Genomic DNA, 11,006 nt, shown 5'->3' on the forward strand with positions numbered 1-11,006 from the left:
TCCTTTCTCTTCTCACAAGCTCCAAGGCCAAGAAAGAGACACATGTTAAACCAAGATAACACCTTAAGGCACAATTTAAACCAAGATCTACTCTTTGATCCAATTGGACAAGACTGCACTGTGGTGTGTCAAAGGAGGAGCTCTGTCACATAGAAATTTCTCTTTCAGTAAAACCCTACTTTTGACACCATAATCTAAAGATGTAGGAAAAGGCATGTGGTTTCAGTCATAAATCTGATCAATTTTTTTAATTTATTAATTAATTCATTCAAGAAATATTTACTGTGAAAACTACATATAAGAAAAAAAAAGTCCTCATAGAGCTTATGTTCTAATATGGAAAGCATATAATATATATAATCAAATGTTAGCCTAAATCCAAATGTTATAAGTTTTATTAAAATAAACAAGGCAGGATAAGGTGACAGAAAAACAGTAAGAGATAAGACAATTTTTTAAAGGGTGATTCAATAAAATCTCTGTGAGATATAATTTAACCCAACATCTAAATAAGGTAAAAGAGAGATCCAAACACATATCTAGAGAAAGCAATTTCAGGTATGGGAACAGTAGGATAAAATGCAATGGCCCTCAGGTAGGAACTTGCATGGAGAGTCGAGGGACCAGCAGGAGACCTTTCTGGTTAAATAGAGTGAGACAGTATAGAGATTGTTATGGACAGAATTGGAGAAAGAGATAGGAGTTAGGTCATGTTAGACTTTGTAGACCCACTGTTTCTCAAAGTATGGTCCCTGAGATCCTCAGGGTTCCATGAAATCTTCGTTTTTCCAAATACTTTTTTCCAGTAAGGTTGGAGTTTCTTCATATAGTGCAAATAAGCATATTGCAAAATGTAGAAGCAAATATGAGAATCCAGATGTCTTTAATAAAATCAGATTTCTTTAAAAAATTATAAGAATGTAAAACCATGGCATTCTCTCTCTCTCTCTCTCACACACACACACACACACACACACATGCACACACAGTTTTTGAAAGCATATCTATTTTTCATAAAAGTTTATTTATGCTAATGTAAATGGGTTTATAATTATCTTTCAATTATAGAATAAATATTTTAAATGTTCCTGAGTTTTATTCTTTCTCATTTTCTTTTTCCTTTGTGGATATGATAGAAAATAGCTTTAATTTTTGATAAATTACATACTGATTTAGTACCCTCAAAGAGTAAAAAGGGGACCTGATACAAAATGTTTGAGAACTATGATTATAAAGCATAGTTAGGATTTTACCCTGAGGATGAAGGGACCCTATGGAAGACTTGCGAAGGATGCTGATAGAATCTGACTATTGCTTTCAAAACATCCATCTTACCCCTGAGTGGGAAGCTGACTGCAGGAAAGAAAGAAATGAAAATGCTAGCAGTTTTTGCGTTAGTCTAGGCAGGAGATGACTGGCTTGCTTGGCCTGGGATGATGTAAGTGGAGACAGTCAGAAATGTCAGGTCGGTGATTGTCTTGAAGGTGGAGGCAGTAGAATGTGTTGATTAAATGATCATGGATACGAGGAAAAGGATCCTAGACTGACTCCAAGGAGTCTGGTCTGTGGACCTGGTTGGATGATAGTGAAATCTAATGAGAGGGAAAAGGAGTTGTAGCGCAAAGCCTTATGAATCTGCCTTGTACTTTGAAAGGATACAAAGAAAAGGGGGGAAAATGAAAAGGTGTTGTTGAATAATTTCAAATCTTATCCTCTGCTACATTATACATACTCCCTTCTAAACTATGTTTTAAAAATGCATAGAAAGGAACTGGAAGGAAACAGCAAAATGTTAACAGCAGTCATCATTTATTAGAGGTTTACTAGAGGATTTTATTTTCTCTTATGTAGGTTTCTGTATTTTAAAAACATTTTACAGTGTTTATTGCTCATCTACTCAGAAATACAATTATTCTTAAGACAACCATTCAAAGCTCAAAAACACTGTGTGGCATCTATGAATTTGAAGATTCTATTTGAAGTGAAGATATGAATCATGGAAAATGCTTTCTTTATACACCAAGCATAATTTCCACCCTGTTTCATCTGGTGTGTTTACGCCTTTAAAGAGAATTATTTGCTGCCACAATAGTTTCTTTAGCTTTTAAAACGAAAACTCGATACGGTTTAGATTTGAGTCTTTGGGGTGATAAAGGAGAGTTCTTTATCAGAGACTCTGATGCTCCTGATTATCACAGACCTCAAAGAAGTGTTAGATAGAAAATAGCTTTAGTTAGTGCAAATTTGGTGTCTTATTTCTTATATCTCCATGTTTGCAGAATAATGCCAGGTTTTAGGGAAATCTATCTTGGAAAGAAAACACATTTATCAGTGGGACAATAAATGTGACACTTAAATAAACAGGGAACAGAGAGAAGTGAGAACAAGGGAGTTCTCGCTGATGGTGGAGAACTGGACGTCCCTGAGCATGCACCGGCCCCTGATTTGATAAGCTTCTGATTATAAACCTTCACCTGGTGGCTGCTGTGGTCAGAGGTCAAAGTGAGAGGCAGAAGGAAATGGCTTCTTCACAGCTAATGAAACTCACTTTTCTTGCTTCCCTTCATTATTGCAAAAGACTGTCCAAGTAATTTTTTATTTGGCACTCAGCTAAGAAAGCATTCAGCCACTTGAAAGTTAATAAGACTCAGGAAATAATTGCCTCTCAAATATCCAGAAGGGTCTTCAGAGTCAGGGAACATTGACCATGACCTTGTTTATAAAAACCGCCAGCGTTCACTGAGGTAGTCCAGAGTGCTCACAACCTCCACCTCAGGAACGGAGGCTTCTAGAATTTTCAAGAGGCAATGAGAGGCACAACGGCTGCCCTGTGGAGCAGGAGGGCAGCTTGGGTGGGCTCAGCGCAGCCTTTCTTTTCCAGTGAGACCCACTCTGAGGTCTGTCCTCTCCTTCTGTTTCTTTTCTCAGAAGTAATGAACAGCTGGTTTTCTCACTAACTGTCCTCCAAAGGCAGATGGAAATTTTTTAGAACAAATGTAGGAAATGTAGGCCCAAACATCCATGAATGTCAAAGCACTTCATCTCATCACTCCCATTTTTGATCAGCGCACACCAGACCCAGGCCAAGTTAGGGTCACCTTTTGTTGATCTGCCTGACTGTTCCCCCAATGCCTGTTGAGTCACGTGGCACACCTGGAACACTCTCCCTCTCCAGAGCATCTCTCCTAGAAAAAAAAGTAATGAAGAGGAAATGAAATAAAATAAAATTAGCAAGACTATGTGTAAACATAAGGAACAATCACTACTTTTTAAAATTTCAGCTGAAATGAATTGCCAAATAAATTGTTGTATGTCATTTCTGCATTTAATTAAGAAAAGCAAAGGTGCAGGTATTCTTGATCTAAGGCATTCACTCAGCTGCAGGAAGAGTCTTGGGCAAGAATTTCTCTTTGGGTCGCTTTTAGAGCTGTGGTTTCATGGGTAACACTGGGGAAGTGACTTGGACTCATCCCACCATTTGATCACATTGTCACAACGATCTAGTGTTAAATACACTGGAGTGGTAAATAAAAGTTTTGTTTTAGCTAAAAATCTGGAAAAGAAAATTAGTAAGGTTGCCCTCTAGAAGGGGAAAAAATGGTCTCATGAAATAAACAAGATTAGTCATCGTGGAGATAAATCTAAAGCTTATAAATGTTTCATTGAAGAGCTTTGACAGCAACTGAAATTCCAGTCAAGGGCATGGTGTGATGTCTATAGTCAGGACCATCATAGAAGTGAAAATCTAATAAGTTTTACTTACCTTATCTGGATAAAAACCATGTGGACCATAGAAAAGGAAAACTCAAGAATCATAAGATAGTAGTATTTGTCCAACTACATCCTATGAAGAATTTGGCTGAATACTGATGAAATTACTTAAATGTACATGCTCTGATGGGGCAGGCATAACTCAGAGCCTCATCTCCTAGCAAAATATCCTCCTAACTTACCCACAGTCTTTTCTGTTCACTATGGCATTTGTAAAGTGACTTTCTAAGTAATAATTCAGGTTCCCAATTACCTCTGTATTAACAGAAGATATCCCAGATAGAAACACAATCTGGTATTAGAAATAAAAAACCCTCATATCAATAAAAATAAAATTCTTCTCTGGTATTATGAAGATAACAACACATACATCCATTTGGTTGTAATGAAGATAAAAATGGAGGATATATTCAGTATAGAGAATATTTTTATTCCTTTCAGCCAATTATTCTGCTTAATTGATCATTCTTCATCATAAGCAAAATCAAATAACTTAGGTAAACTTTGAGGTTAACAAGGCATCAAATTAGCAATACCTAACAGATTTCCTTGTAATTTTCTATTAAAATACCCACAAAGATATATAAAAAGATAAAAACTGGCACTGGTATAATAAACTAAAGAGAAGAGAAGAAGGTGTGTCAGGATTCCTGCGTACTTTCCACGAACTGCATCATTAGCAGAAAGGGATTGAGAAATATCTTCGTAGATGGCACAAACACTGCCCTTTGAACAACAGCAGCAAGAACAACCCCACAGCAGGGGAAAGACTTTGACTCTCCCCCACTGCCTGCCCTTAACTCCAGGACAGGGGTGGCACTGACGAGAAAAACAGGTGCCAGCCCCACTGACGTAGTTCCCATCTGAGCCAGCCAACATCACCACCTCTCTCTCTCTCTCTCTCTCTCTCTCTCTCTCTCGTTCTCTCTCTCTCTAATTCCCCATCAGCAATTCTATTTCTATGTCTGTTCAGAGACCACATTTTCCAGTGAGCAGTCAGCCTGAAATAGATGGAGCTGGGTCATGGGGTAATGAGTACCAAGGAGGAGTGGGGGCAAGAGAAGTCCTGACAACTGTGTGTGATAAAACTGTGGGACAGGAGGGGGAAGTGTAGCTGTTCATGTGTCACAATTTCAGAGGACTCGAGCGTCAGTCATTGTCAGTAATTCCAACTCCTTCAAGTCGATGTATCTTGTGCCTATGAGGCATCGTAGAACTTCCAACCTTCTCGGCTAGATCTGAGAGGAAAAAATAACCAGTCCTGAGCAAGCAGCAAGGGAGTGTAAGGCCACAGCACTCACTTGTCGATTGGTAATGCAAAACTGGCCCCTTGAAACCATTTTGTAACATTAGAGAATGGAATATTTATACTGAAGACTCAAGGAGAAGCTTATTTTTTAAATTATCACTATGAAAACAAATAGAACAATTATTTATTAAGCAATTATTTCAATATTTTTACTTGCTAAAAAGTCTCAGGCTCTATTAATGTTTGGTAGCCTTTTCCTGGTTGGTTCTGATCACAAAAAAAGCAGGGGGGCGATATTTTGATCAAAGCTTTTCACAAAAATTCACCAAGATACACGATTAACTAGCATAACTATATCACCTTTAATAGGTCTGTCAACAGGAATATAGCAGATATAATTTGTCAGCTATGGGATGGAATGTATTCTTAATTTGAAAGTGAAAACCAAATGAAAATCCCTGTTATGTTCAATAATGCATTAGACACAGAAGGGGTTGTTACCAGGAGGATTTTGTTCTGCTTTATCTTCAATAAGTCATGTTGGAAGAATGACTGTAATATTCTAAACTGTTATATTATGGCAATCAAACTGGTGCTGGAGAGGTTTAGCGCCTGCATATTTCCTCATAAAATAACAACCTGAACAAATGAAAGGCCATTCAGAACTTGCCCATCTCTCACTTTAACATCAAGGTAGTAGATAACTACATTGCTGATCCTTTATTTCTGCTCCTAAGTTTAGATATATAATTTAATATGTAGCATATTAACATGTTTTAGGAATATGTTAATGATTAACAAAGTTCCCCTCACACACACTTTTTACTTTAATGATTTCCCTTCAGGAACTGAGAGGTGGCAACATGGGTCATAGCTAACGCTTGCTGGGCATGCACTTACTCTGAGCTCATCATTTTACATACTCTATCTCATGCAAACTTGATATCATTCTAGGAAATAGGTACATAATTATCCCCATTCTACAAATAAGGGACGTGACTACCAGACATCTGGAAAATGGTCTTCCAGAAGGAATATCTATAAGAATGGAAAGGTATTGGTTCACAGAATGCTGTGATAAATCAAATTTTACCTATAAGCACGAGAGTTTCTACCCTAGTCAATTAATTAAATTCAATAGGTGTTTATTGTGTACCTATTATGACACCTTTTTTAAGCAGCTAGGGCCATGGTGTGGCCTATTTTCTCCAGGCCACAAATAAACTGATGAACAAATGCTAGGTTCTAAGAAGAAAAATGAAACAGTCAGAGATGTGGCAGTGATAGGGAGTGGTCAGAGACGATGCAGGAAGGTGTGGAAATGGTGGCTCTGGGATGGTCATTCTTAGAAGGTAGCTTTTAAGTAGAAAATTCAGTGATGTGAGGAAGTGAGGTGTGAGAAAATCTGGGAGAAAGTGTTCCAGACAGAATAAACAGCAGTTGCAGTGAGGCAGGACTGAAATCAGCCAAAGGTACATTTAAGAAAGTTTACAGATGCAGTCATGGGCTAGACTTCGTAAGGACTTTAAGTTGTGATATGGATTTTGGGATTTACTCTGGGTGAGATGAGAAACGTGGGAGGTATCCATCCAAATCTCTGTTCTCTTTTTGCTGCATTTTAACAAGACAAAATTTCACACCGTACATTGCACTTAGATGTGATCATGAGCTAGTGAGAACTAGCCAATGTAATGTGAGTGGAAGTGATGTGCACCGCTTCCAGGACTCAGATCCTGTGCATCTCTAAGCTATTCCTTCTTCCATGCTCTTGGGGATGGAAATGGCAATGGCAACCTTCAAATCCACAGGTTGAATATGGTGGAATCTGCATCACCTTGAACTCTAATAACCATATTGAGAAAAGTCTGACCAACAATCAATTCAATCACTCACAACTATTTTATGAGAGAAAATGGAACAAAACTTCCATTTTGTTGATCTGTAACATATTTGGGTCTATGTATTACCCTGACCTAACCTACCATAATATTCCCAATATCAATTCTCCCCTTTTTGCTGTTGTAATAGAACTTAATTTCCAGCTCAGCACATGATTACATGCAATAAAGATCACATTTTTAAATCTCCCTTACATTTAAGTGTGGTAATACAACTAATTTCTGGTGATTGGATTTTGAGTGGGAATGATATGCACATTTTCAAGCTTAAATTCTTCTGGGAAGGACATTTCCTTCTCTTTCTACTTCCCACAGACCTGAAAGCAAATATGGTATGGTTGATGTATCTTGAACAATGTGGAAAGGTTTATTCACTAAATGGTAGATTGGTCCCTGACCTATGGAAGCTTCATTTACAGCCCTCTGTCTCATTAAACCTATAGTTATTGAGGGTTTTGATTTCAAGTTACTATACTAAATAATCTAGAACTTATCAGGAAGTTTTAAGTAAGAGAGACATAACTAAACATAATCTGGTCTTATTTTAAAACTCTGGCTGCTGGGTGCAGAATAAACTTGGGAACAGAGTAGAAATGGGGAGACCAGTTAAAACTCTTTCCATATTCTAGGTAACAAATGATGGAGCAGTCTGGGTGAGAGAGAAGTGTAGGATTCAGGATATTTTTGGAAGGTTGGCCAATGATACCTGATATAGATTTGACTTAAGGCAGTTTCCAGAAATAGAAGAAGGAATGCCTCCATAGTTTCTGACTTGAACAATTGAGCAAGTGATGATGCCACTAAGTCCGAGATAGAGAACACTGGAGAGGAAGCAAATTTGGAGAAGGAAGTCAGAAGTTCTTTGCTGGTTAATCATATGAGTGGAGACATCAAGTGAAATTCTAAGGAGTTTAGGAGTTTTCAGTCTGGAGTTTAGGACGGGTTGGGGCTAGAAATATAAATATGGGAAAATCAAATGAATAAGACAATGTCATAGCATGATCTCAAGGCGCCTTGTTGACAGCAAGAATCTAGGTAACACAGAGGCATTATCATGTGGGATTAGCTCAACATAACCTTGGATATTTTCCTAGTTGGCAGCAAAATAGGACTTAATGCTCACACATTTTTGTTTATTTCAATTGGTATGTAGAAAAATTGGTATTCGGGTCCTTTAAAATAGGACATAACATTAAAAAACATTTAGAGGAGGAAAAAGAATTATTGGTTTGATATTTTTAAAAATACCACAGTAAATGTCTTCTACTTGTGGTTTTTAATTGTGTTCACTGTGGGAGCATCCCTGTCCGTTTTACATTATTTGTCTACCAAAGGAGAGGGAAACCCACTTCACAGGGGAGCTACACCTGCTGAAGAATAGAAGAAAATAACATGTGTACCTCCTGAGGCACAAAGTACAAAAGCCATCTCCCATTGCTTCCCTCCTTTGTCATCTCTCACGGTTTTTGTGGGTGCTTATTCTCAACATAGTTGTTGACTGTTTTTCCTGTTTGATATCAGCCTCAACACTAACCTCTAGGAAGGAATTGAAGGAATTGAATTACAATGCTGTCTGGAGGTTTCAGGACTCTTATAAACCTTACCTACACAATGGGTTTTACTGTCTACACTTGAATGAATTTCCCCAGTTAAGGGTTAATGTAAATACGATTTACAAGCCCCGCTCAATTTTTTTGAAACAGTTAAAGATGTGTAGATGGACCTTTGAATAGTAAATGACTAAAACAGCCTATTAATTGTGAGTGACAAATTTCTATTAAATTCTTGAGTGACAAAAGATGTCCTTCTTTATTTTCACTTTCACTCCCACATTCAATCTTGTCTTAATTACTGGAGCTACTTTATAGCACCTAAATCAGCAGGTCCCTATATTAGCTTCCTAGTGATGTTGTAATAAATCACCTCAAACTCTCGGCAGCTCGAACAACAGAAATCCATTCTCTCACATTCCTGGGGGCTAGAATTCAGAAATCAAGGTGTCTTCAGGGACCTGTTCCCTCCAAAGACTCTGGGGGAGAAGGTTTCCTTGTCTCTTCCAGCTTGTGGGGGCTCTAGGTTTGCTTATTGATATCTACAAAGATTCCTTTTCCCAAAAAGGACATGCTTACAGTTTCCAGAGATTAGGACATGGATGCATCTTTTGCAGGGGCCACCATTCAGTCCATTGCAGTTCCAGATCTCATCAGTCATTAGAATCACCTAGGTAACTTTGTAATACAGGTTCTCGGGCCCCATCTTCAGGCATTCTGGTTCCATGGGCCTGGTTTGTGTGCATGTTTGTGTTTAATGGTGGGAGACAACTTCATCTGGGTTTGAATTAAAAATCTCTAGGCGATTCTGATGGCTGTCATTCTCCATTCAAGATCTTGACTGTTGAAAATGTCATTTTATTTGTTATAGCATCAATGCAATACAAGATAAAATGATATCAAGAATGGTAGGATGGTGCATGGGAATTTCTGGTCTTGGGGGATCACCCAAGCCTGAGTTTGAAATTTGGCTGTATATTGTATAATTACCTAAATTCTCTGAGTTTTGATTTTTTTTCTATGGAATGGAGATGTTTACATTACAGTGTTATAGGAATAAATATATATAAAAACATATATAAAACCTTAGGAATAAACATATATAAAACCTTAGCATATGATCGGTGATCACATAAGTAGAAACTATTAGTAGAATGTGGATATGGTAGGTTACTTTATCCCATATAGCTATAATACACTTATCCAAAACAACTTATTAATTGAAAGTCATGATTTCTGTAATTGTAGTATACAAGAATAATCTTTATCATTTTTGATATTAGGGAAAGTTCCACAAAGCAGTGAAGGAATGTGAGAAAACATTACCTCCTTATTTGCTATTGTGATGGTTTTTTAACTTCTATGTAATTTCCAAAATCTTGGATAAATTTAAAAAAAAAATCCCTAGTGCTTGATTCAGTAGCTGTACCTAAACCCCTGCTATAGACTAAATTTGGCTCCCAGGTAGATATATTGAGCCCTAACCCCCCAGTGTGACTGTATCCAGAAATAGAGTATTTAGCAGGTAATTAGGCTAAATGAGGTTGTAGGGTCGGACTGTAATTTGATAGGACAGCAGACTTGTAAGAATAGAGTGGGATCCCAGGCTCTGTCTCTGCCATGTGAGGACACAGTGAGAATGCAGCAATCTGCAAACCCTTATCAGTTCACCAGAAACCAAATCTACTAGCACTTTGACCTTGGACTTCTCAGCCTCCAGAACCATGAGAAATAAATTGTTGTTTAAGCTAGTCTGTGGCCTTTTGTTATTAGCCCAAGAAGACTAATACAACTCCCATATACTCTTTTTTAGCACGATCCTGAAAGGATATGTACTCAGAATCTTTTATTACTTCTTATTTCTGCTGGGTGGGATCAAGACAATAGGGGTTTAGTAATACGAAGCAATGTGTTTCCTATGAATGAGTTCTAAGAATTCCATCCAACCCATCGCATAAATTAAAGTCATAATTACAGATTTCTTTAGTGGGATTATCAGATCCATAGATTCCCTTAAATCAAAATCAGCATTTTCCCCCAAGGAACATACTTACTTTTTCTATGAGTAAATTCCTTGACCACCTGGATAGATTGATTTTTCCCATGTCTACTCAAAAAAGCTTTGATACTCACTATCATTCTCAGAATAATTGGAAAACTTGCCAACTCATAGTTGCAAGGACCTACCATGCCGTAGCTCCTACTCCTCTTTATGTGAAGTCTCCACCAGGTCACACTGGTGCACCCACGTCAGACTACTGATGGACATTGTTCTTCCACCCCCACACATCTTTGCCTCTCATTTCCTTGGTGTTGTAGGCCCTCAAGCATAGCTCTCCAGATCCAATCTAAACACTTCTTCACCCCATACCTGCTCTGAAAAGGATTTGCTGACCACTCTAGGCAATGACTCAGGACTTGGTGGTTTTCCTCTTGTGGTCTCACACTACTCCCAGCATGTTGCACAGAGCAAATTAAAAAAAAAAAAAAAAAAAAAAAAAACTTGCTGATCTAAATGCATTTCTCTATGTAAAGAGC

The 11,006-nt window shown here is 37.8% G+C and overlaps 1 long non-coding RNA gene across 2 annotated transcripts; it reads right to left on the reverse strand.

Moving 5' to 3' along the window:
- Window positions 1-817: 817 nt before the first annotated feature.
- On the reverse strand, window positions 818-10,773 carry LOC306660924. Of its 2 annotated transcripts, none has more exons than XR_013763789.1 (2): window positions 10,523-10,773; window positions 818-3,185 (listed from the first exon to the last, which is right to left on the reverse strand). It is a non-coding gene; the product is annotated as an uncharacterized lncRNA (long non-coding RNA). The 2 variants fall into 2 exon arrangements; XR_013763790.1 differs by lacking the exon at window positions 10,523-10,773 and adding an exon at window positions 3,764-7,600.
- Window positions 10,774-11,006: the final 233 nt, after the last annotated feature.

This window comes from Sciurus vulgaris, assembly GCF_902686455.1.
Source record: "Sciurus vulgaris genome assembly, chromosome: 5".
NCBI classification, from domain to species: domain Eukaryota; kingdom Metazoa; phylum Chordata; class Mammalia; order Rodentia; family Sciuridae; genus Sciurus; species Sciurus vulgaris.